This window comes from Neovison vison, chromosome X, assembly GCF_020171115.1.
Source record: "Neovison vison isolate M4711 chromosome X, ASM_NN_V1, whole genome shotgun sequence".
NCBI classification, from domain to species: domain Eukaryota; kingdom Metazoa; phylum Chordata; class Mammalia; order Carnivora; family Mustelidae; genus Neogale; species Neogale vison.
Genome location: NC_058105.1, coordinates 18,585,125 through 18,612,872, shown reverse-complemented (window position 1 = coordinate 18,612,872; position 27,748 = coordinate 18,585,125). Strand labels below are relative to the sequence as shown.

Below are 27,748 nucleotides of genomic sequence, written 5' to 3'. Positions count from 1 at the left end.
GTGATCAGCACCAAGAGGTCTCCCACGAGGGATCCTTGGAATAGAGGAGAACAAGTAGCAGACCGGTGCCATGAAATAAAGAAGGTGGCAACCAACTGGCCATGGAGAGAAGAGCCCAGGCTACCACGAACTGAGGCTAGCTCTCTAGCCCCCTCACAGTGGCACAGGTCTGAGCATTCCAGGATTGCAGGCGATGGGTCAGGATGGGGACCAGAACAGACCCAGAGTATTATGAGCTATGGTGTTCAGATAAGGACAGAGGGGAGCTCACTCGAGGAGCAGTGTCCCAGGCTTTAAGCTTTATCACAGAATGCAGGAGGGAAATGAGGTTATGCCTGCATCTCAGAGGACAACTCTTCCTGATCTGTGTTATGTCTATATTCTCTACTCCATACTTGAATTAGAAAAGTGAAGTAAGTCAAGCAGAGAAAGATAATTATCACATGCTTTCACTCATATGTGGAAGATAAGGAATAGCGTGGAGGACCACAGGGAAAGGGGGAGAAATCAGAGAGGGAGACAAACCATGAGCGACTCTGGGCTCTAGGAAACAAACCGAGAGTTACAGAAGGGAGGGGTGTGGGGCCTGTGGTGACCAGGTGATGGGTATTAAGGAGGGTGTGTGTTGGGATGAGCACTGAGTGTTAGACACATCTGATGGGTCATTAAACACTATAATGTATAGTATGATATACTATATGCTGGCTAACTAAACATAATTAAAAAAATTGGGTATCATCCCTGACTCTTCCCTCCATATCTTAACATATCCTATTCTTAATGACCAGATCCTATCTAGTCCATCTTCTGACTCTCTCCTAAAGCTCCAGCCCCTCTGCCATTACTTATTACTTGGTCTAGCGTAACAAAATCTCTTTCTCTCTCTCTCTCTCTCTCCTGGATTATTGGAATAGCTTTCTCACCCGCCTCCCTGGTTCCACTTTTGCTGCCCTACAAGCCATCTGTTATTCACTGAATTGTATCCCCTCACCAAAGAAAATTTGTAGGTTGAAGTCCTAAACCCCAGTAATTCAGAATGTGACTGTTATTTGGATATAAGTTCTTTAAAGAAGTAATTCAGTTAAAATAAGGTCATTAGGGTGAAAACTAATCTAATTTGTAACTGGTGTCCTCATAAGAAGAGGAAATTTGGACACAGGTAATACAGAGGGAAGACAACCTGAAGACAAAAGGAGAAGATGGTCATCTACAAACCAAGGAGAGAGGCTTCAGAAGAAAGCACATTTTGATTTTGGACTTCTATCCTCCTCCACTGTGAGAAAATTAATTTTTGTTGTTTCAGCCACCTAGTCAGACTGATACTTTGTTATGGCAGTCCTACCAAACTAGTCCGCCATCCTCCACACTGCCTCCAGAGCGACCTTGATGAAGTGCAAGGTTGGTCATGTTAGTTCTCCATTTAAATCTCTCAGCGAGCTCCTGCTTTCAGTCTTGCCAAGAACAGCTAAAAAATCTGGGTATGTATGTGTGTAAAAACACTGGAAGCTGCTAAAGCAATCATCATCGGAAGGGCCAAGATTTCAAAGAGGGTTGAGCCACTGAAAGAAGAGTCCCCCTGCCCCCCAGGGGACATTTGCAAACTCTGGGCACAGAGCAAGAGATTGAGAATCTGGGCTTTGGCTTGGCAGAGGGTCACTGCTGGAGGACATAGGAAAAACAGCTTTTGTGGTGTTAGGGGAAGATTTGAGGGGCCAAGACCCAGTAAAAAGAGAAAAGGAAAGAAATGAACCTGACACATATCCAGTGTTTTCCTCTAGAAATTTGATTAATTTTGAAACAGTACCTATCATTTAGCATGAGGTCCTCTAGGTTTATCTATTTAGTATCACACATCAGGATTTCCTTCTTCATTTAAGGTGGAATAAAATTCCATTATATGTGTATACTATATCTTCATTATCCATTCATCTATCAATGGATATTTAGGTTGGTTTCCAAATTATGGCCATTGTGAATAATACTACAATAAACATGGGGATGCAGATATCACTTTGAGAACTTGATTTTGATTCTTTTTAATAAATGCCCAGAAGTGGGATTGCTGGGTCATATGGTAGTTCTATTTTTAGCTTTTTGAGGAACCTATATATAGTCTCCCATAGCATCTGCACCAATTTACATTCCCACCAACAGTGTACAAGTGTTCTGATTTTTCTACACCCTCACCAACATTGTTCTCATCTTTTTTATAATAACCATTTTAACAGTTGTGAGGTGATATCTCATTGATGCTTTGATTAGTGTTTTTCTAATTATTAGCGATGAGCATTTTTCATGTAACTGTTGGCCATTTGCATGTCTTCTTCAGAGAAACGTCTATTCAGGTCCTTTGCCCATTTTTAATCAGGTTATTTGTTTTGGTTTTGTTTTCTTTTGGTAATTAGCTGTAGGAGTTCCTTATATATTTGGGATGTTAACTTCTTATCAGATATAGGGCTTGCAAATACTTTCTCCTATTCTGTAGGTTGCCTTTTCACTCTGTTGTTTCCTTTGTTGTCCAGAAGCTTTTTGGCTGAATGTAGTCCCATTTGTCTATTTTGGCTTTTGCTGCTTATGCTTTCGATATCATAGTCAAGAAATCATTGCCAAGACCAATGTCAAGAAGGTTTTCCTCTGTTATCTTCTAGTTTTACAATTTCAGGTCTTACATTTAAATATCGAATCCATTTTGAGTTGATTGTTACGTATAAGGGTCCAATTTTATTTTTTTGCATGTGAATATCCCATTTCCCCAGCACCATTTATTGAAGACACTCTCCTTCCCATTGTCTATTCTTGGCACCTTTGTTGAAGATCAATTTACTGCATACATGGGGGTAATATGTTTTGAAATTAGGTAACGTGATGTCTCTAGATTTATTCTTCTTGCTCAAGATTGCTTTGGCTATTGATGGTGTTTTGTGTTTCCATATGAATTTTGGGATTGCTCTTTCTATTTCTGTAAAAAAATGTCATTAGGATTTTGATAGGAATTGCACTGAATCTGTAAATAACTTCAGGCAATACGAACATTTTAATAATATTAAATCATGTGATCCTTGAACATGGAATGTCTTTCCATTTATTTGTGTCTTCTTTAATTTCTTCCATAAATGTTTTGTAGTTTTCAGTGTACATGATTTTCACTCCCTGGTTAAGCTTATTCCTAAGTATTTTATTCCTTTTGATGCTATCTTAAGTGGGATTTTTTTTTAAGTGGGATTGCTTCCTTAATTTCCTTTTTGGATAGTTCCTTGTTAGTGTATAGAAATTCAACTTATTTTCATGTATGGACTTTGTACTTTACTGAAATAGTTTATTAGTTCTAAGTGGTTTTTAAAAATTTTTTTAAATTTCTTTTCAGCATAAAAGTATTCATTGTTTTTACACCACACCCAGTGCTCCATGCAATTGTTTTTTTTTTTTTTTTGGTGGTGACTTGAAAGTTTTATATGTAAAAGAACATGTCATCTAAAAACAGATATTTTCCTTTCTTCTTTTCTGATTCAGATGACTTCTGTTTCTTTTTCTTGTCTAATTGTTCTGGCCAAGACTTCCAGTACCATGTTGAATAGAAGTGACAAGAGTGGACATCCTTTCCTTGTTCTGATCTTAGAGGAAAGTTTTCAGTTTTTCACCATTGAGTATGATGTTTGTTGTGGGTTTGTCATATATTGTATTTATTACATTAAGGTAAATTTCTTCTTTGCCTAGTTTGTTCAGAGTTTTTTTTTTCATCAAAGTGTGTTGAGTTTTGCAACTATTGAGATGATCATATAATGTATATCTTTCATTCTACTAATGTGATGTATCACATTTATTGATTTGCATGTGTTGATTGCATCTAGAGATTAAGAAGCTAAATAGAAAGTCTCAAAAAGTGAAGTAGTGTTTTGGGCAGTCTCTCTGTTCTGAGTAGATAAGAATTACTGTTTAAGATCTACCAATGGTAAGGGCTTCATTAAACACAAAAGATTATCAGCTGAAAGTTCTGGACAGTAATTTCTTGGAAAAAGGGGCAAAAGAAAAGTAGAAGGGCTTTACCAGCATTGAAACTGGACTGATTCAGCTTAGTCACTGATTCAGTAAAAGTGATCTGCCATTACTTGATCTACTTAACAGAGAAAAGAGTGGATTCTTTCTGAGAGAAGATAACATCATCTGGAACTTATATAATTATTTTTACACAATTGGTTGACATTCATTCAAAACTTTTTAGGAATTATAAGAGAGAAGGCCTTATGATGGAAAACCTAAAAAAGAACAAAACCCCAAACCAGACAATAGATACAAACTCACAGGTGATCCAGATATATAAGTTAGCAGACAAGGAACTTCTAATAACTGTATGTTTGAAAAATAAAGGAAAAGGTGGAAAAGTATATAAATAGAAAAATTCAATACAATCATTAGAATCTATAAAGAATCAAATGGACACTTGGCATATGATTAACAATATCAATAGAATCCAGCAGAAATGAAGTTTTGGGGGCACCTGGGTGGCTCAGTGGGTTAAGCCGCTGCCTTCGGCTCAGGTCATGATCTCAGGGTCCTGGGATCAAGTCCCGCATCAGGCTCTCTGCTCAGTGGGGAGCCTGCTTCCTCCTCTCTCTCTGCCTGCCTCTCTGCCTACTCGTGATCTCTCTCTGTCAAATAAATAAATAAATAAAATCTTAAAAAAAAAGAAATGACGTTTTGCCTATTCCAAGCATATTTTTAAGAGCACTGGGAGTTGTTACTCTCTCTCTGTTAGAACACTCATTTGGAGGGAGCCCTGTAAGAAGTTTGGCTCCCCTGCTGGACAGAGTATGTGGAGTGGAGAGGCCCTGAGATTTTAGGTACAGGAAGAAAGGGCCAATCATCTCAGAGACCCAGCTGAGCCTCTGGAGGATTCCAGTAGCTATCTGACTACAGCTGCATGAACAGACCCCGAGTAAGACCAGCAGAAGAGCTGCCCAGTGGAGCCAGCCAATCCACAGAACAGTGAGAGAAAATAGCTTGATGTTTTAGTCATCATGTTTCTGGGTAGGTTTGTTAGGTGAAGATAGATAATAGAAACACCGTCTTTCATAACTGCTTCATAGCCCACACAAGGAGGTAGGGTGATAGAGATCTGATTATCTGATGATCCCTGGGCACACAAGGTTAGATTTCCTTGTTGGAACCCTGTTCAAATCTTCATGAAAAAGGCTTTGTTCCTGTATCCTTGCACTTCTGTGTGAGTCAAGCCTTAGTAGGATGTCGTTCCTTAAGGGAATATTCCAAGTCTCCTCTTGAGTTGGGCAAGAAAGACTTTAGTCCCAGATCTTGGCATTTCTAGCTTCAATGGGCAGATGGGGGAAACTCTCAGGCTGACTCATAATCAGTCATTTAGGGACGTGTTCTCCTTCCTCCACATGCTTGCCTGTTCAGAGGCTAATAACTGCTCCATGGCATTGCCTTTCCATCCACCCACCACCACATACCTTTACAAGTCCCGGTTTCACTCAAATATTCTCCCATACGAGTGCATGATGTCATCCCAAGGTTTGCATCAGGTCGAGTTCAGAGGGCATTCCCCACCACCCAAGGCAACATTCCAGTGCTGACTGAGAAGACATATTGTCGCGGGCTTTATTTCCTTATTTTCATCTTGTTGAGAGTTCCACTTCAACAGGTCCTGTGAGAACATTCATTTGCTGCCATAATAATGTCAAAGTACATTTTGGATGTAGCTGATTGGCGTATCATCCAAGACGACCGCTTGTATAAGGCGACCTACCTTGCGTTGTCTTTTTTTAGAATGCACATCTTTATGTCATACATCTAATTGAGCCAACTCAATTATCCAGGCTCCTGAAAGGGCCAAGTGGTGTAAGTAATCAAACACGTAGGAGAAAAGGTCATTTTTTATTTGTTTAGGGAATGTATTATAGATTTTCCCCAGCCACAGCAGGTGTTCCTAATTATGATTTTGCTTAGGCTAATACTAGAATTAGTGTGCACGCTCTGAGCTTATACATTGCCAGAATGTGTCGGGTAGCTGAGCAGGGAGAGCTGACCCAAGACTGTTAAGAAGCTGTCTGCTACACAATTTGCCTGCCAAGTGTTGAATCCTCTTTTCCTAACTTATCTGTTAGACTTCCCAGATGAAACAAGAGCTGTTCCTCACTTTGACGGGCTGCATACCAACTGTGAGGACGCCATCATTTCTGACACTCTCAAAAATCTCTCTTTGTGACTCACCTCCCCGAACTCTGCTCTCCTTTTCTGCAGTCATGGAAGCATCTAGACTGCTGTATTAACCCACCCATTGCAGTGTCCATCCCTGATGGATTTGGGGGCCAGTTGGGAGGCTTGCTTCAGCCACCATCTTTATCCTGATTACTCCTAAATTTTCATCCCTCTCAAAATCTTGTACTGTGTAGAACTGCCTATTTATTTCTCCCTGAATGTCCTACAGGAACTTCACCTGAACTTCTCTTCCTCATTCCCTTCCAAATCAACTGCTCCTACGTTCTTTACATCTCCACTCTCTACTCTTCTTTGTCCTTCCCCGCCTTCTCCAGTTCTTGCTTTTACCTCAGTTGTCACTTCTGTCCACTTACCTCTCCCCCTCCAGACCATGTCTCCACCCCCTCTCGTCTGATCTGCTCAAACATTCTCATAACTGGCTTCCTTGCATGGAATCTTGCTCCCCACCCCCATCCATCCTCCACAGAGCGAAGACACAGAAGAGTTGTTCTAATAGACATATCTCATTAAATCACTCCTGTGCTTAATGGTTTCCCATCGCCTTTAGGGCCAAGTTTAAACTCCTTGCCTCCTCTACAAAGCCCCTGCACCAAGGTGCTCTCTTTTCCTCAATCTCATGACATACCAGGTTCTCTAGTCTCGGGGCCTTTGTCAGGGTCCATGCTCTCCTCTCCTAACCCCTGTGCTCCAACAGCGGTTGGAACAGAATAGCAGCTCAAGAAACACTTTCTGGATGGTAAACGAAATAACAGTCCCCACTGCTCTCCCTTCTTCCAGGGTCTGCCCTCCCAAACTGTCCTTTCTGCCACTACCAGAGTGATTTCTCAAGACTGGGACCTAAGGCACAGCTTTGTTCAAGTCACATTTGAGCTTAAAAAAAAAAAAAATCAGTTTCCCCCTTGCTTACAGAATGAAGCCCCGATGCTTTTGTATGATATGACATCCAGATCTTCTGCAACTTGGTCCTAAACTCCGTGGCCAACCTTATTTGTCTGCTTTATTTTCTGCTTCGCGAAGTCTATCTTACAGTGCAATGAAGTCGCGTGCTCTTTCTTGCCCGCACCTTTTGCTCTCTGGCCTCCGTGTCTTTGATTTTGGAGATCCATCCATCGGGCAGGCGCTTACTACATTTCTGCCTGAGTCATAGCTCTCCTTCATGCCCCTGCTTAAAAGCCATGTGTCCTCTCTGAAGCTTTTGCTGTATTCCCCGCCTCCCAGCCGGAAATGACCATTTGTTCCTGTGAACAGCCCGGCCCTCTTTGCCTCCCTTGCAGCCCATTACATGCACACGGGCTCATTCTCTACTAGACTGAGAACCGCAGGAGGGAAGGACCAGGCATTTCTGTGTGTCGTTGACAGGTCTCAGTTGACGCTAGAGGTGTGGGGCCCATTTGCTGATCTACGCTTGTTTCATAACCTTGAACTTGAAGTGTGGGCCAAGGACGAGCTGCGGAAGTGTCGTCAGGGGCTTGTTAGTAATTCACAATTTCAGGTCCACCACTTACCAAATGAGAATCTGCATTTTCACAAGATCCCTAGTTGATCGACATGCACATTAAAATTTAAGTAGTAGAGCGCCTTTTTATTCCTCAAGGGAGCAGGCATCTGCAAAGAAAGACAAACAGCACGTCTTGTAATTCCGTGCTCTCTGACCTACTACCCATGTACAGTCTCTGCTTGGGCATTACCAGTGCAATTTCGTCTGGCTCTGAGTTTGGGACCCTCCCCTTCTCCGAGAAGCTGATTAGGAACCCGCTCCGAAATAAGGGAAACCCTTTCTCACTTTAGAGGGCTGTGAATGCACAAAACTGGCCCCAGTCGGGGAGGGAAGCTGTGATTATGTGCAGCTTGCCTTCATCAGGCCGGTCTCTGGCCAAGCTGTGAGTCAGGCCTGTGTCCTCTGTTAATCATCAGTGAAAGGAATGCCACGGAGCGCTGTCAAGTGAGCTTTAGAGCAAACCACTCCTAGAAACATCTGGAGCCGGCAGAGGATCGTGACTGTGAATACGGATGAGGGGAACAATTGAACAATTTGAATTAATCATGGTTTTAAGCGCCTCGTACAAAATGTATTTGTATTTGATCTAAAGAGGCAAACAACTTGGTGATGCTTCAGCGTCTTAGGTTTTAGAAAAGAGGTCACGACTCCGTTAAAAGAACTTTGTTTCCAGGGTGCCTGGACGGCTCAGTCGGTGAAGCGGCTGCCTTCCGCTCAGGTCACGATCTCAGGGTCCTGGGATTGAGCCCGCATTGCTGGGGCGGGGAGGGGGGGTCCCCTGCTCAGCAGGAAACCTGCTTCTCCCTCTCCCTCTGTGCTGGCTCTTGCACTCTCTTTCTCTCAAATAAATAAAATCTTTCAAAAAAAAAAAAAAAAGGAACTTTGTTTCCTGAACTTTCTTTCCCCAGATTGAACGAGAATAGCCTTCTCTTCTTCCCTAGGCCTTACTTAATTATCACCACAGCTCAAGTGTTACATTCAGCGCCCACCTTGTCCGCTGATGCTGATCAGTCCTGTGGAGTGTATTGTCTCACTTCTCTGCCATGTGCTGCCCAGAAACCTGGTAATTGGCAAGGCCCTCAAGTTCGGGCAAAGCAGCTCAAGTGGGGAAGTGGCAAAACCCGCTGTCTGCCTCGGGCTTGTATTTGCGGCTCAGTGACTGTCCCTAAAAGCTCCTCACTCTCCTTTGAGCTGCTTGGCTTGCAATCAGAGCCACACCCAGACGGGTCTGGGAGAGTCTCCAGACCGGCTTCTGGCTGACACCGGGAAAGAAAGGGAAAATTGTCGCTTCTGCCATTGAGATGACAGAAAGAGCAGGGTTTGCCGGCACCTGTGCTCACAGGCCTCTGACTGTGCACGTAATCAAAAGTGGCTGTTGTCGTATAGAGCTATGCTCAGCAAAGAAACAGCTTTTTTTGAATCAGAAACTGGCAGATGAAAAACAGGTCATCAGTGGAGGCTATCCTTTGAGAAAGTTGCCCTGGGACAAAATTGTGAAATAGATGCATTTCACGTTTTTCTCGTTGAGAGTTTCTTCTTTGGCTGGGAGTATCATTCAAGGTTCTCCAGATCAACAGAATATATGAAGATATTCAATCTCTCTCTCTTTCGAGGTATTTTGTATTATATATATATAAAACATCTCGGGAGATATTTTAGGGAATTGGCTCATGTGTTTGTGGGGGCTGGCGAGTTCGAAATACGTAGGACAGGCCAGCTGGCTGGAAACTCAGGCAGGATTTCTATGTTACAGATTTGAGGCAGATTTCCTTCTTCTATAGTATACATTTCAGCTTCATCTAGCATAGGCCACCTTTCGGTCCATGGTTCATCCCCATCCCCTCCCCCCCACCCCAACAAAAAGAGCAAATTGCTACACTGGGCAAGGGCCAGCTGGCCTTATCTGGTTATTCAAGGTTGTTGGTCTGGAAATCTGGTGGGGTTCCCTGTAGGATTAGGAAGTCAGGAAGTGGGGTATTTGTGTGATGCCACCAGCATGCATAGTGGGAATCCCTGGGGCAGTGTGGAGAGAGCCAGATTCCTAGGTTGTCGCCTCTCTCAGGAGAGGCCTGTGGTAGCAGTGACTCAAGAGCTATTCTAATGTCTTCCTTTGCCTTCGAAGCCACAGTAGTTTGGCTGTCCCCGTTTTGTATCGCTCTGCCCAGCGAGGCTGGCCAGCTCCTCTGAAGGAGAAGAGTACTCACTGGTTAGGGTTAAGTTAACTGGTCAGGGACTTAGAGCTCACAGCTCTAGAAAGCCCAAGACAAGATCTGATTGTGCTTGGTTTCTCCCTTGCCATGACCCTGACAACCAAAACTTTTCCACTTATTTCCCAGCTATCTTGTGCTGCACTGAGCTAGGCCCAGGGCTCCAGAGAAGAATCAGACATGATCCATGCCCTTGAGGAGCTCACCACCCAATGGGCCAATGATTTCAGGCAAGGGGATTAAGAGGAGACCCACCTTCCTCCCTGTGCACTGATGTTCCCTCCCCTTGCTATCCTCTTCTTCCAAACCCAGTGAACCTCCCTTCCTCCCTTCCAGCTACAAACCTCTGTGGGCCTTCTGGTCTCCCAGGGTCCTGCCCCGCAGTGTTCCTGCAAGGCGTACCGCCTTCTCCTTGCTCCTAAAATACGTCCACCCCACTCTTCCATGCATTCAGACTTTGTTGCCAGCTCTCCGGTCATCGGCTATCACTCCGATAAAGTTCAATGACAACATATTGTCACATAAAGTGGAGTGAATAACTGGTAGTCTACTTAAATTCATTCATTCAACCGACAAATATGTATCTAGAACCTACCGTGTACCAGGCCCTGTGCTAGGTGCTGGGTACAGAGAGGCAGATCTGACATGTTCCCTGCCTGCAAGGAATTCAACATCTAGTTAAGGACAACAGATTAATATGCATAATTGCCACACTGTGTTAAGACACACAGTGATGGGATATGTGCTGTGAACAGTTGTGACCGAGAGAGGGAAAGAGTAACCCATCTTGGCCTAGGGAAATGGAGATCAGGGAGAGAAGAGGGTTGAGTTGTTTCCACAAAAATAAAGAGCAGCTCACCAAGTAAACAAGGGAGAGGAGACTTTCCGAGGAGAGGGAAGAGCAGGAGCAAAGACACAGTTGAGTCATCATACGCAGCCTGCTGGGAGCCTGGAGATAAGTGGCTTTAGGGTGACCAGATGTGATGCAGTTGCAGGCCAGGGACTAGAAGTGTATGTAGAAGTGAAGCCTCCGATGTTTCAGAAGACAAACCTTGGGCGTAATGCTAAGAGAAACAGGGAGCTATGGACATTTTTTTTTGTTTCCTGATAATAGCATTATTAAAATATAACGCATATACCATGCAATTCACACATTTTGAGTGTACAATCTGTGGTTTGTAGCAAATTCATGAGGTTGTGCAACTATTACCACTACCTAATTCCAGAACATTTTCATCACCCTAACAAGAAGCCCTGTACTCATCAGGAGTCACTCCCCATTTTCCACCCACTGGTGATCGCTAGTCCATTTTTTGCATCTATCTTTGCCTATTTGAGATAGTTCCTATAAATGGCCTCATACAATACGTGGTCTTTTGTGACTGGCTCCTTCCACTTAGCATCATGTTTTTGAGGTTCATCTATGTTGTGACAGCTCCCTTTTCATGGCCAAAGAACATTCCATTGTATGGGTGTACCCTATTTTATTTATCCATTCATCAGTTGATGAACATTTGAGTTGTTTATAGTTTTTGGCTCTTATGAGTAATACTTCTGTGAACATCTGAGTGCTAGTTTTTGTATAGATATATGTTTTCAGTTCCTTTGGGTCTGTACCTCTGGGTGGGATATCTGGGTGATAAGATAACTCCATGTTTAACCTTTGAGGCACTGCTAGACAGTTTTCCAAAGAGGCTACACCCTTCTACATTCCCACCAGCAGTGTAGGAGGGGTCCAATTTCTTTACATCTTTGCCAACACATACTATCTTTCTTTTTGATTATAGCCATCCTAGTGAATGTGACATGATATCTTGTCATTTTCCTTTACATCTCCCTGATGACTAATGATATTGAACATTTTTTCATGTCCTTAGCAGCCATTTGTACATCTTTTTTGTACTATTTTTTTTTGTACTATTTTTTTTGTACTATTTTGTACTTTTTTGTCTATTCAGATCCTTGCCCAGATTTTCACTGGACTGTCTTTTTATTATTGAATTGTAACATTTCTTTGTTCTGATACAAACCCTTACAGATATATGATTTCCAAAAATTATCTCCCACTCTTGGGTTGTCTTTTCACTTTCTTGATGGAATCCTTTGAAGCACAAAAGTTCTTATTTGGGTGAAGACCAGTTAATCACTTTTATATTTTACAGAGAGTGCTTTGGGTATTACATATGGGAACCCTACCCAACCCGAGGTCATTCAGCCATAGCCCTATGGAAGAATGTAAAACAGGGAAGTGAAATGCGAGGTTTTTCAGGGTAAAAACATCAATCTAGCTATTGTGTGGAGGAAGGCCTTTGTAGGACAAATCTGAAAGTAGATAGATTAGTTAAAAGGCTATTGAAGTAACACAAGTGAAAGACGATGGAATGAAAATGAAAAAGATATGAATGAAAATGAATAAAGGTGGATGAATTGGACATCTATATCAAGGTCATTTCCATGGTCCAGTTGGGTGGTTATAAGATCAGATCTAGGATAGTCTGAATAGAAAGGGAAAATAGTATTTTAAAGAGATATTGCTTTGGAGAGAGCTGCAAAGACTTGGTGCCTAATAAGAGAACTGGAGTGTGTGGAGAGTGAGGGAGAGGACAGTTAGGGTCTGGATTACTGGTTGGATGAAAGCAGCTGACACAGAAGGACCAACAAATGGGAACAGATAGTGGGGGTAAAGGAGAAGGAAGAACACTCTGGAAAAATTAAGTTTTGAAAAACCATGAAGACATCCAAACAAAAATGCCCACTAGGCAGGAGGAGATTTAGATCTGCAACCCAGGAGCAAGGAAGGGCTACAAATGTAACAAGACAAAAGACTTTTCACATTAATACTTGGATTTAGATGTGTTCAGAACTCTGGAGACATCTTTGGTGTTACCATTTTCAAAAATAATGGTCCTTTGTAGGCTCTAATACTTATCTGCAACCCCAACAAGAGTTTTTGTTGCTGTTTGGTATTTTTTTGTTTTTGCTCGGAGGGAGTTGGGTAGAGAATGGTCATAAGGGAAGGGACATACAAAGATTAGGTGAAAGTAAGAGACAGGGAAGAAATTGAGATCACACAGGAAAGAAAGCACATAAGGCCTACATGAAGTTTCTTCCATCACCAGCCTCCTAAAGCTGTGATGGGGGTGTTGGCCCCGAGTAAGTGACTGTGTTAATTCTTCCCATCCACTGCTCCCCAGTTTTCTGTGAATGGTTCACTTAGCTTCATAAATACCTTTATCTGTCTGTGTCTCACTTATTTAGCATTGTCTTTGTCTTTTTCTGTCTTAGTCTCTCTTAGTTTCTTCATCATTCTTTCCCTCAGGGGACTTTTTCATTCTTCATCAACTCAATATTTCATCTATGGGCTGACCCACATTCCTCCAAAAGGTTGGCCACTCCATCTGAGAATGCAAGGGCCACTTACCCCCAAGTAGCTCTGGGCTGCCACTAGATGGCAGTGTCTGGGAACATTGTTAATCTGCCCTAGCCTTTCAGGAGTGCCCCAGGGCTGAGAGGTGGGGATTTCAACTCGGTTATTCTGCCTTTACTGTGTTGCAACCAGTTGTTAACCAAGGGCACTAGACCTCGCGGGGTCCCTTTGTCTCCCACCAAGGACAAGGCAATTTGTGTTTGTAAAACACTGACAGCTGGAAAAGCCTGTTCTCTAAGCAGGTCTTGTCCCCCCCACCTCAATTCTCATACAAGTTCCTAGCCACAAAACCGTCCCCTAGTTGTCCTCTAGGTCCCTCTTCAGCTGCTGTTTGGTTCTGCTTTTAATGTAAATTAGTTTCTCCCTTCCTTCCCAGCCTGGTTAGCAAGCTGGGTTGATCCTCTTTCGTTGCTCTGAGCATGGGCTTGTAGGATCACGTGCTGCCCAAGCCTAAAGGTTCTTGGGCTTCATTGAGTCTAACCCCATCATTTGCAGATGGGGCAACTGAAACACATAAAGGAGCAGAATTTTTTTCATGGTTATATAAAGAATTTAGGGCAGAGTATATGGGTCAGAGGCTTTTGATATATTTGTATTAATCAACAAAACAACCAGAAGATCATTTTGCTCCACTAATCATGCCATCCTGGCTGGATTTCTGGGGAGGGAGGCAAGGGACATAACAAGATACCTGTTCTCCAGGCACTTCGAATCTAGTTGGGAAGACAGACTTACATACTATAAAGAAGATATAATGCTTTCCGAAATTGGGTAGTGGAAGAACAATGCCGATGTGTGTGAGTGGCTTGGGGATTCAGAGAAGAGAGAACTCTAAGGAGAAAGGGGGTCATGGGTGGAGATTGAGGGTGAGAGAATCAGGTGAAGCTTGGAGATGGGAAATCCAACAATTACAATTATTCAGGAATCAAAGCCTACTAGCTGAGTAGAGGGTGATGGTCAAAGAGAGATAGAGATAAGGCTAGACTGTTTGACACCGGACTGTTTGACTCTTAAAAGTCAAGCTCATTTTCTACTAATACTGAAGAGGAACATTCAAGTACTTTTGCTCTTTAGATCTTCTATTTTCAGTGGAAACTTTCCACTAACTTTGATTCCCCAAGACATTGTCTCTTCACTTTGCCCCATTTTGCCCATTAGTCTCAGGCTCTCAGAAATGAAGTTGAACTACAAAATTAGGCTGGTGCTTATTTCCACTGCTTCTGTTTCCTAGTGACGTCACCAAGAATGACTTGAACATACTCCTGCTCTAAATCCCATTTGCTTTGTTTCCATCTCCCACCCACTCACAGGATTCTGGGCACCTCGGCCTCCCACAGGTCCCTTTGTCTCAAGAGGACTTCCGGGAGGGTTGGAGAGCTCTTGACAGCTGAGCAGCACCTACAGGAGGTAAGCATGACTTCATGCAAACTCCAAAAGAAGAACACTTTAAAAGCAGCTGGAACATGGGGGTAATCCGAGAGCCCTTTCTAATTGTCAAGAACACATCTGTGCCCATGCAGTCTGAATAGCAACATTGCAAAGCTGGTCTGCTCTTTCCTCTTCTGAACTCCTGCTTCATATCCCCAAATGGCTTGAGGTCTGTTTTTCTACCAGGAATCTTCCAACCAGGTCTACTCCTGCCATTTGCTGCCTCCCTTTTCCCCCTGAGAATATTTTGCCTTAGATCTTGGCTTCTGGCTTGGCCCAGGGCCTAGCACATAGTAGGCGCTCCACAAATGACATTCTTTTCCTTCAGAAGAGCCTCAGAGATTATTTAGGTGTTAGGTCCCACGGAGTCACTTCAGGGGCCACTGGGGGTACAAGTCACTGGGAACAGGCAAGCTGCAGGCCCTCATGCCTGATTTAACAAATAGAACTCTATTTGTGTATGTTAATTTATAGTTTGGACTTCAGGATCAGATTTTATTTTGGAGCAAGAAAAGAATGTTCTCACTGATCCAATATCTACATTTTCTAGATGAACTCAGTGAGGCTCAGAGCCACTTTAAGTAGAATCAAGAAAATAATCCTACTTACAATAACAATACAAATAATAAAATACATAGGAATAAATTTAACTGAGAAAGTGAAAGACATGTACACCAAGAACTATAAAACACTGAGAAAAGAAATTAAAGAAGACACAGATAAGTGGAAAGACATCCCACGTGTTCATGGATTAGATGGCTTTATATTCTTAAAATGTCCATACTACCCTAAGTGATCCACAGATTTAATGCAACCTTTATCAAAATTTCAATGGCATTTTTTAAACAAATAAGGGAAAGGTCCTAAAATTCATATGGGAACAGAAAGACTCCGAATAACCAAAGCATCCTGAGCAAAGAGGACAAAGCTGGGGCATCACATGTCTTCATTTCAAAACACATTACAATACTACAGTGATCAAGACAGTACAGAGCTGGCATAAAAACTGACACATAGATCAAGGGAACAGAACAGAGAACCCAGAAATCCATGCACATATTTATGGTCAACTGCTCTCCAACAAACGTGCCAAGAATACACGGTGGGGAGAGGAGAGGTTCTTTAATAAATGGTGTTTGGGAAACTGGATATCCATATGCAAAAAAATGAAATTAGACCCTTAACTTATATCATACATAACAATAAGCTCAAAATGGATTAAAGATTTATCTGTAGGACCTGAAAATGTAAAACTCCTGGAAGATAACAAAGAGAAAAAGTTTCTTTATTTTAAATTTTATTTATTTATTTTTATTTAGATTCAATTAATTCACATATAATGTATAATTAGCTTCAGAGGCAGAAGTCTGTGATTCATCAGTCTTATTTTTTTTAAAGATTTTATGTATTTATTTCAGAGAGGGAGAGAGAGAGCAAGCATGAGTGGGGGAGGGGGAGAGGGAGAAGCAGAGTCTCTGCTGAGCAGGAAGCCCGATGTGGGGCTTGATCGCAGGACCCCAAGATAATAACCTGAGCTGAAGGAAGACACTTAACTGACTGAGTGACCCACGCACCCTCATCAGTTTTATATAACACCCGGTACCCATTACATCATGCACCTTTCCAATGTCCATCCCCTTTACCCCTCATCCCTCTACCCCTCTCCCCTCCAGCAGCCCTCAGTTTGTTTCCTATGACTGAGTCTCTTAAAATTTGTCTCCCTCTCTGATTTCATCTTGCTTTATTTTGTCCTCTCTTCCCCTATGATCCTTTGTTTTGTTTCTTAAATTCCATGTGAGTAGGATCATATGATAACAGTCTTTCTCTGATAGGCTTATTTCACTGAGCATAAGACCCTTCAGTTCCAGCCATGTTGTTGCAAATGGCAACTCTCCTTTTACTTTGTAAAAATTACATGGCAATTCTGCATCCAGTCCATTTAAACAAAGGGTTCCACCTCTAAGCATTGATTGCCTCCTACCATGGATCAGCTTGGCCCTAACTAGCAGAAGGACAAATATCTATACATCAAAATGGAAAGGGAATTTCCAAAACAGGGATCAGGCTTCAGGGAACCACCTCAGAGATGATTTCTGAGACTGATAAGCCAGCCAGATACATTTGGGTTAGTAGGGAAAAGGTAAAGTACCTACAAATGAAGACATTGTGTTGGTGCTATGGCTTTACCTGTGAGGCAAAAAGGGTACAATCAAAATGGGGAAGCCAAAGATACAGGTGCAGTGATGTTAAATCAGTTGAGAATTATATTCTTGGGACATGTGAGAATCTGGGTTCCTTGTGTCTGAAAATAATCAAGCCAAGGCTGTCATGGGTAGGGGCACGAGTAGCAGGAAACTGCCATTAAAATTCCTGCTTTGCAGGAATTCCTTGGTACTGCTCAACCCTTCCCGTCATCATCTTGCTCATTTTCAACTGATAATAAAAAATTCCTATTCTGTTTGGCTTACAGATATTGAGCGAGGCTCAGTGAGACACTAAATGTAAAAGCTAAGGGAGGCAAAGGCTGCTTGGAAGATGGCGGAGTAGGAGGACCCTGGGCTCAGCTCTTGCTGCGCGGTCGCCTAGAGAGCACCCCCATCGGCACAAATAACTTGGAAAGCAACCAGATATCTGGGAGAGAGGACTTTCCACAGTCTGACAAAGACAAGAGGCTGCAGCAAAACAGATCCACCCTCTCCGATCGCTCTGGGCAAGATCCATCAAAGCATTGCCACAAGCCTGACAGTTTGTGAGCACCCAGAGGAGGGCCAGCACCACTCCAGAGAGAGTCCTGCTCCCGGAGAGTGGAGGACAACCACACACCAGTCTGCCTGCAGGCCCTGCCCACCTCCAAAAGCTTCTCAGGGGAAAACACAGGGAACGTGCCTGCAGTTTGGGGTTACTTCATCTCTGGTAGATGCCTGGTCTGACTCAACTCAAGCCCAAGGCGGCCCCCGACTGACCCACTAATGCCACGGGGGCCAGACTCTGCCCACAACAGGCAGAGAGCTGACTGAAGGCAAACACAGCTCCACCACAATGGTAGGACACCCCTGGGGCAACACACATAAGAGACACCCCTGAAGTGCCAGGTTCTAGGGAACAGGGACATTGCACTGTGGGAACTCTTTGTCATAAAGCCACTACTTCCAAGTACAGGAGACATCACTGACTTTCCTAACACAGAGAAACAGACACAGCAATAGACATAATGAGGAGATAGAGGAATATGTCCCAGATGAAAGAACAGAAACAAATCACAGCAAGAGACCTAAGTGAAATGGAGATAAGAAACATGTCTGATACTGAATTTAAAGTAACGTTCATAAAGATCCTCACTGGAATTGAGAAAGGAGTGCGGAAACTCTATGAGACCCTCCACCAAGAGATGGCAGCCTTAAAGAATGAATTAGAGCTACTGGACTTACGGAATGGGAATAAAAATAGACCACCTGAAATAAATAGCAAATAAGAGGAAGTAGAATGGATCAGTCACCTGGAGGACAGGGTATTGGAAAGTAATCAAGCCGAGCAGATGAGAGGGTTAAAAAATACACAAAATGAGAATAGACCTAGGGAACTCAACAACACTGTCAAGCGTAACAGTCGCATGATACGGATCCCAGAAGGAGAAGAGCAAGAAAAGGGGGCAGATTTTTCTGAAGAAAGAATAGCTAAAAACTTCCTGAATCTGGGGAAGGAAAGAGAAATCCAGATCCAGGAGGTACAGAGATCCCCCAACATAACCAACCCAAAGAGGTCTGCACCAAGACACAAAGTAAATAAGATGGCCAAAAGTAAAGATAAGAAAGAATTTTAAAAGCAGCAAGAGAAAGGAAAGCTGTGGCATGGAAGAGAAACCCCATACGGCTATCAGTGGCTTTTTCAGCGGAAACTCTGCAGGCCAGAAGAAAGCAGTATGATAAATTCCAACCACTAAAAGGAAAAAAATCTGGAGCCAAAAATACTCTATCCTGCAAGCCTTCTATTTAGAATAGAGGGAGAGGTAGAGTTTCCCAGAAAAACAAAAGCTGAAAGCAAAACCAGCCATGTCCCTGTCACCCAGGATGCCATCGGCCTGTGGGTCCCAAATTCACAGTCCAGCTTTTGCCCGAGTGGGCGTGCCATAGCCTGCCACCTGCTCAGTGCCAAGTCAACACGCCTTCACCACAGACTGACGAGGACTCAAACTAACAGTCTTCCCCTCGAATTCCAGCCCCTGTGCTCAAGTTTGTGCTCAAACGTGGGCATAATTATAACAGCAGAATGAAGCGTCCCAAACAGTGACACTAATTCTGTGGAATATATCATGGATGAAAGGAGGGTGGTTGGCTGAGAACATCTCCAATAAGCACATTAAAGAACAATACATACAACATGAGGTTAATTACTAAAAGAAACAAACCCAGGAGAAATCAAACAGGACGAAATCAGAGAGGGAGACAAACAGAGACTCTTAATCATAGGAAACAAACTGTGGGTTGCTGAAGGGGAGGTGCGTGGGAGGGTGGGGTACTTGGGGGATGGGCATTAAGGGGGGCACTCGATGGAATGAGCACTGGGTGTTCTATGCAACTGATGAATCACCGAACTCTACCTCTGAAACTAATAATACACTATATGTTAATTAATTGAATTTAAATAAAAAGGAAACCCACACACACAAAAAAAGCTAAGGGAACTTTTAAAGGCTCCGCAAGTAGTAGTTACTGCTATGGTCTGTGTGTTGCCCCTCTGCTTTGTTTTAAAGTTGATATGTTGATGTGACTTGATTGGCTGAGAAGGGTTCCCGGCTTCTGACCCATCATATCCCCTAGAGTGAAATTCCTAATTATGCCATCCACCAGCTATCAACATTGTCTCATGAATGAGTTTATCATAGAGCTGGGCACTGGGTGCTGGCTCAGCAGCGGGAGAAGAGGATGCTGCCTAGAGAGGTGCCCTGCCTGGGGAATGCTCGAGAGCTGGCATCAGGAATAGAATCAACAATTTCCATTTTCTCTCTCTATCAAAAAGTCCTCACTGTGTGTGTGTGTGTGTGTGTGTGTGTGTACAAATATATATACAAAACATGATCGCAAAATAAGGGGGACAGAAATTGGTCATGCAGCCGTAGCTGGTATTTATAACAATCTTCTATTTATTCCATATGACCTTTGTATTCAGCAAGTATGGTTGCGGTCATAGTCCAATTTTTCTTTGGTACTCAGGATCAAGTGCCCTAACCAGTACAGTAACTCTCTTTGCTTTTTGAATCAGAGGTCCGAGGAGCCCAAAGTGGCTTCAGCTGCCCACTTCTGGATAGTGCCTGCATGTCATGCAGAAGCATCTGTAAAGCAGGCACAAATCTTTTTCTTCTTTGTCAAGTGATCATAGGGAATTTTACCCATAAGGTCATAGGTGCAGACTAGGAGAGGGAAGGTAGTATAGCAGGAGTGGGGATCAAGGGAATTCGGGCCACATCTTTATGTAGCTTACTTGTCCTTTCAGGGTTTGCTTGGGCCCAATCATGTATATATCACTTCCATTTGATGATCGAGGGCTTCTGTGCATGCCTGACTTTATGGTTTGGTGTGTCAGAAAACACTCAGTTCATGACCAGCAGCTCAGGTCGTATGGTAATTTGGTGACCCTTACTTAAGTGTTCAATGTCTATTAAGGCCCAGTAGCAGGTCAAGAGCTGTTTCTCAAAGGGAGAGTGGTTATCTACAGAGGATAGCAGGGCTTTGCTCCAGAATACTAAGGGTCTGTGTTGTAATTCACCAAAGAGACCTGTCAGTGGCTCCAAGTAGCATCCCTATAGGCACGGACACTTCAAGAACCACTGGATCTGCTACGTCATATGGCCCAAGTGGTGGACCATGTATATCAGCCTGGACCTGTTGCAGATCCTTTCCTTGTTCTGGTTTCCACTCAAAACTAGCAGTTTTTCAGGTCACCCAGTAGATGGGTCAGAGTACAAATGAGGGATATATTGCCTCCAATATCCAAAGAAGGAGGGCCACCAGGTGTTGCGTGTCATTTTTTTGGTTGTGAAAGGGACCAGTTGCAAGAACTTATCCTTCACTGTAGAAGGGATATCTTGACATACCCCAAACCACTGGAAGCCTAGAAATTTCACTGAGATAGAAGATCCCCAGATTTTTGTTGGATTTATTTCCCACCCTCTAACAAGATATTGCTCCATTGCCTACCCAGTTACATAATTTACAATCTGTTATTATCTGTAACATTGTTCCTCTAAACATAGCATGTCTTTTTTTCCTCTGGCTGTTTTTAAGATTTTTCTATCACTGGTTTTGAGCAATTCAACTATGATGTGCCTTGCTCTTGTTTTCTTCATATTTCATGTGTGAGGAGTTTATTGATCTTCCTAGATCTGTGAATTTCTAGTTTTCTTTGAATTTGGAGATTTTCCAGCTATTAGTTTTTCAAATATTTTTTTCTGCCCCTGCCCCTCTGAGGCTCTGATTACATGTGTTAGGCCACTTGTAGCCTCAAGTTCACAAATTCTGTGTTCAAAAAAAAAAACATTTTTTCCTTGCATTTTATTTTAGTTTCTATTGATAAACTCACATTCACTAATCTTCTCTTCTGAATGTGTACTCTGCCATTAATCCCAATCCAGTGTATTTTTTAATTTTAAACATTGTAGTTTTCATCTCCAGAGGTTCAATTTGGCTCTTTTAAATATTTTTATATCTGTACTCAACTTTGTGTGTATATGAAATACAACATGTACAAGTTCAAGATGACCTAAGATAATTTTCAAGGAGACAATGATATATGTTTATGGAAGTTTTTTCCTTAACCACCTATCCTTAAAATAAATATGGTAGACAAGCACGGAGCTTGGCTCTTCAGGGTACAGCAGCATAAATTTAAAAGAAAAGTCTTGGGAATGGATACAAGAGTAAAAAGCAGGATAGACCAATGTGAATTGCATAGTAAGAGTGATAAACACAGGGCGCCTGGGTGGCTCAGTGGGTTAAAGCCTCTGCCTTCGGCTCAGGTCGTGATCCCAGAGTCCTGGGATCGAGCCCCGCATCGGGCTCTCTGCTCCGCGGAGAGCCTGCTTCCCCCTTTCTCTCTCTGCCTGCCTCTCTGCCTACTTGTGATCTCTCTCTGTCAAATAAATAAATAAAATCTTTAAAAAAAAAAAGAGTGATAAACACAGGATAGAGTCCAGAGTCAGGTACCAGGAAGAAACTGAATCTCAGTAGAAGCATGTTAAGAACAAGCAGACTTTGGGCCCCTGGGTTGCTCAGTCTGCCTTCGGCCCAAGTCATGATCCCAGGGTCCTGGGTTTAAGCCCTGCATCGGGCTCCCTTCTCAGTGGGAAGCCTGCTTCTCCCTCTCCCATTCCCCCTACTTGTGTTCCCTCTCTTGCTCTGTCAAATAAATAAATAAAACCTTAAGAAAAAAAAAAACAAGCAAACTTTCTGTGACTCCGGTGGTTGTTCAAAGTTCATTTTTATGGACTGATAGATGTGTGGTAGCCCCATGAACTAAATAAACCCATTAATATCAAGAATTTGATAAACTGACACTCTTCCCCTCAAATTCTCCAATATTCCAAATCTCCCCCTTTCCATGACAGTTGAAAATTAGTATTCTTTGGTTCTAGCTTTTAACCACATTTACAAAAACATGAACTTTAAGCAAGTTAAAGACAGAAACTTATTTCATCAGCAGCTAGCAATGACTAGTACAGAGTTAAGGTTTAGAGAATACATGCTGAATAAAATTTATTACTCTGTATTATACTGATCTATGCACTCTCTTATCTTTCCCACTACACAGGGACCATTCTTATTTATTTTTCTATTCCCAGTGTCTAGCACTATGCCTGGAACTTCATGTATTCTTGATAGATGGTTTCTTAATAAATGGTTTCTGGGTAAATGGAAAACCTTGGAAGTGCAGTGCAATGTTTTGTGAATCACATCAAGCAACACTGGTGGCAGAGTTTAACACTCTGCCAAGAATCTAACCTAAAGATGTTTCTCCTGCCTCTTGAGAAGGAGAAAGCTAAGGTTGATTTAAATAATAGGAGGGAGAATGGTATGACCTGAACCAGAATTTCCCCACCAGAGCTCAGGGACTCAAAAGGGAGTGGAACCCATTTTACACATCAGCTGTTGTCACCTTCTTCAAGTTCACTGATCTTTCTTTTGTACATCTAGTAGGATATTAAGCTCCTTCAGTGAGTTTTTCATTTAGATATTGTAATTTTCCATTTAGAGATAGCTCCATTTGTTTTTTCCCGTATCTTCCATTTCTTTCGTTTTTATGTTCATCTTTTCCTTTCAGCATTTAAATATATATATATATATATACACACACACATACACACACATATAATTATATTTATATTTATAATTTTTTTTAAAAAGACATGTCTGCTAATTCTATCACCCCTATAATTTCTAAGTCTGTGTATATGGACTGGTTTTTCTCCTGGCTACAGGTCACATTTTCCTGCCTTTTTGTGTTAGTAATTTTTTATTAAATGCTGGACATCAAGAATATTACCTTGTTGAGGGTCTGGATTTTGTTATATTCCTTCAGAGTGTTGAAGTTTACTCTGGCAGGAAGTTAAGTTACTTGTGGATCATCTTGATCCCTTCAAGTTTTGTTTGGGTAGCTCTAGTATAACCTCTAGACTAGTGATAATTTAACTTACTAGAAACGCAAGTCTCTTTCTGTTCTTTACTGAACATTCCAGGTGTTCAGTGTGGTCTGTCCACTTTGACTGGTTAGAACTAGCATGTCTCTTACCAGATTAGAGCTCCTTAGTAGTTTTACCTTGCCTTGGCCTTGTGAATTTGCACCATATGGACGGGCAGCTTTGTATTCAGCAAAAGATGCAAGAGGATCCCAAGCAGTTTTCTGGGGCTTTTTCTCTGCAGAGCTCCCTCTTCTGTGGTACTTTGTCCCACGATTCCGCATGTTTCAGTTTCTTTGAGCTTTAATCTGTCTTCTTGACTCAGTAAGACTTCCACACTTGAGATTCCTCTCCCTGAGCCAGTGGTCTGGCAAGTAGATGCAGTTAGATGCCTGAGGCAATCACAGGCCCACCTTATTTATTTCCCATATCTAAGGAATTACAATCCTGTATTTTTTGTTGCCCAATGTTTGACAACTGTTGTTTCATATACTTTGTCCTGTTTTATAATTATTTATGTGGAAGTTCAAATCTGCTGCCATTTGTATTGTCATGGTCAGAAGGACTTCAGTCACCTTCAGAATTCACTGATCCATAAATTTTTATTCAGTAGCTCCTATAGATTCATCCTGTGCTAAATCCCAAATGATATACAGAGAAGAAATAGAACAGCATTCCTGGTTTCAAGGAACTTACAAATCAGCTCAAAGGAGAACAGGTATGAAGTCACTGTTCCCTTTACTCAAAATGTTCTCTTTGATCTTCCTTCATCCCTAGCCAACACCTGTTAATCTAGCGCAAATACTACTTCCTACATGAGGCTATTCTTGGGTAGAACCAATGAGGCTCTCCTTTGAAATTACCCATAGCCTATACCTATTCTATCTTTATTCTTTAAACACCATCTTGTATTTGTTTATATATTTGTTTCTCTCATTTAAACAGTGAGAACCTCTAAGACAAGAGTCATGTCTTTTCCCCAGTTCCCAGAGGAGTAACCAGCATGGAGCAGACATGCAAGGCAAGAAATACCATTTAAATAAGTGAATTAATGAGTAAGTATTTGTATATGAGCTAATTAAAGCCCAATCAAGTGCTAAACAGTGATATTCTAATGCAAGAAAATTTGAATTTTAAAAAGAGATCATGGAGCATTAAGAAAGCCAAGCAAAGCTTTGGAAATGAAATGAATTGGTGTAGTACATAGAATGATGCCCCCACAAAAGATGTCCACGTCCTAATCTTTAGACTATGAATATATTCCTTACATGGCAAAAAGGACTTTGCAGATATGATTAGGTTAAGGGCCTTGAAGTGATGACATTATTCTGGATTACTGAGGTAGGCCCAAGGCAATCACAAGGGTTCATAAGAATCATAGAAGGAGATATTATGGAAAGAAAAATAAATTCAAGGCCATGCAGTGTGAGAAAGATTTGATCCACCATTGCTGTCATTGAAGATAGAGGAAAGTTGACATTAGCCAAAGATTTTGAGAAGGGGACGCCTCCTGAAGCGGTAAAACGCAGGAAAATGGCCTCTCTTCCTAGAGCCTTCCTAGAAAGAATGCAATCTTGTTAAGATATTGACTTTGAGAGACTATGGACTCTGAAAAACAATCTGAGGGGTTTGAAGTGGCGGGGGGGTGGGAGGTTGGGGTACCAGGTGGTGGGTATTATAGAGGGCACAGCTTGCATGGAGCACTGGATGTGGTGAAAAAATAATGAATACTGTTTTTCTGAAAATAAATAAATTGGAAAAAAAAAAAAAGATATTGACTTTGGCCCAGTGAGACCCATTTGGTACTTCGGACATTCAGAACTGTAAGATAATAAATTGGTGTTGTCCGAAGTCACCAAGTTTGTCATAATTTGTTACAACAGCAATAGGAAACTAATGGAGTTGGACAGAGGGCTGGGTTGAATTTGTATAGGCCTATAAAGGAATCTGGGCTGATGCAAGAATTGGAGATATTTGATGAAGTTCTATGGGGATATCACAGCCATGGCTGACAACTCAAATGGAAGACTTCCAGACAACTGGAAACAAAAACATAGAACTGTTCCTCAAAAGTCATGCCAAGGCAAACACTGGCTCTGACAGACTTAAGATGCAGGCACACAGGCCAGTGTTTCTATGTCCAGATATTTCACTTTGGGGGAGTTTTCTCAATCCATTACAAAGATGAATTTCCTTATAGCCAGTCTTCACAAAGAAGTGGGCTCATGGAATATTCATTCGTGTACTTATTCACTCCCTGAACAATATTGTTGAGCTACTAATGTTTTCACTACTGTAGACGTGGTCCCTACCCTCTAGGAGACCATGTCTAGGAGGAGAGACAGATAGCTTTAATATAAGTATAGTGGGACAGGGTTCTTTGTCTTTTTAGATCTCTTCGTTTCTTCTCCTTATTTTTAGTGGGGAGAGAGCTTTTAGCATAATGATGCATCAAAGTCTTTCCATTAAGTATACTTCAATATTAGCAAGAAAAAAAAATGGTCTTATGATTGCCTTGTGCTAAAGGCTTTGAAAGACACAAGCCCACTCCCAAAAGAGACTGTAAGGAGCCATTGGATAGGAGGATCCACCATCACTCCTCCCCTCATAAGGAAGAATCCCCAGCCTTGGCCACACTGAAAGTTCCAGATCATTTGATAAAGCTGGGACCAGTTGGGGGAAGAAGAGGCAGATCAGGGGCTATCATCAATAATTGGCTTTGACTGGACTGAAATGAAACCCCGTGGGTACCATCCTCTGGAATCTGAGTGTATTTATGATGAGCTACTACTTGGAAATGGGCTTTCCTTGCAAATCATGCCAAGACATTACCCAAAGCAAAATACATCAAGTGTTATGAGAGTGGCCAAGTGACATGGAGGTTCCACATGAGTGTGATCAGAGAGGTAACAAACATGATTTCCAATCCCTCAAATATCTCTCCACCAAAAGCTCAGAACCTGAAATTTTACCTCCAATACCTAAAATATTGTCTTGTACATCTCTTTCTTTCCATATTATCTATTTGTGAGAGCAAGTCTCCTTAGTCTTAAAATGCTGATGGAATAACAGATGGAACTAGCAGTAAGATGGAAGATGTGCTTCTTTGTTCTCATTTGAAAAGGCAAAAGGCTCTGCTTTTCATCATTTATAGAGATCTCACTATTTACTGCTTCCACTGTGGTCTTTGCTCTTCAGAATTCCCTGAATACGAGGCAGAATTCATGTGAAAATAGAATGCAACTGAATTGCTCTATGCTAGATTCTGTACAAAGGAGATTGATGTTCAGGCTTTGGCTTAGTTGAAAGTAATTCTCATTCCTTGGGTGATAGATCCTGCTATTTTAACTGGCACAAGGTCTTCATTTTGTGTGTTTAAAGGAACAGGTCTCTGGATAAAGTCAGTTACTCACAAAAAGTGTGGCTGTGACATGCAGAAGATGCTTACACAGCCAGAGTAGCACTCCATGTCTGCCAGGAATAGTGGGCTGGATGCTGGCAGTGGGGGGCTGCTTTTGGTGCTTCTAGAATGAGCTTTATTCATATTTTCCCATCAGACTTTCCTAGAACATTAATGCTCGTCTCTGTCCCACACACAAATCTCTCTTTTCTCTTTATCTTCAGGGTCGTATCTCCGGTGGCTTCTCTGGGGTGTTCTCTGCCTAAATGCCCTTCTGCACTACCCATGGGCAAAGGAAGCTCAGCAGAGTGTAGGGAGCAACTCACAAGGAACCAGCAAGTGAACCTGAGATACCCTACCCAAGTTTCTTCTTCTTTCCACTCTCAATCACATCAATCTCAGTCTAAGGGTTCTGGGACAGAGTTACATTATTAGATAAGACTCTCATTGGTCAAAATTACTAAGTGATTGCAACCAGGTAGAAGCTGACCAATTGCAAAATGGTGGAACCAGAGAGACAAATGAAAGATAGAGAAATGCCTTCAGAGACCCATTGTTTAGCCTTGCTGACTCCAGTTCACCTAACTCAAAGCTTTCTTCTGCGTTAGGGACTCGGAGCCTGGCTAGGGATAGTTTCAGAGATTAAGCATCCATGATCCCAAAACTTCATTTCCTTGCTTTGAATCTTGTTTGTTTGCAAACAGAACCCAAGAAGTGGCACTGTACAGAGGAAAGAGCATATGTCTGGGGTTCAGAACACTGGGGTTCTAATGTCTGGTTGAGCCATTACATACTAGTGTGACTTTGAACAATTCCCTTTCAATTCCTGGGCCTTGGTTTCTCTTTTTGCAAAATAAGAGGAAGAGTAGGCTATATTTCTAAGGAC

General features: G+C 42.2%; 1 long non-coding RNA gene across 1 annotated transcript in view; it reads left to right on the top strand.

Annotated features, from left to right (window-relative positions):
- The window catches only part of LOC122896432, a 46,545-nt gene extending 29,245 nt beyond the window's left edge, over positions 1–17,300 (top strand). Inside the window, exon 3 of the long non-coding RNA XR_006382411.1 lies at positions 17,265–17,300. This is a non-coding gene — a long non-coding RNA (uncharacterized LOC122896432). The remainder of the gene's footprint in view (positions 1–17,264) is intronic.
- The last annotated feature ends 10,448 nt before the right edge of the window (positions 17,301–27,748 follow it).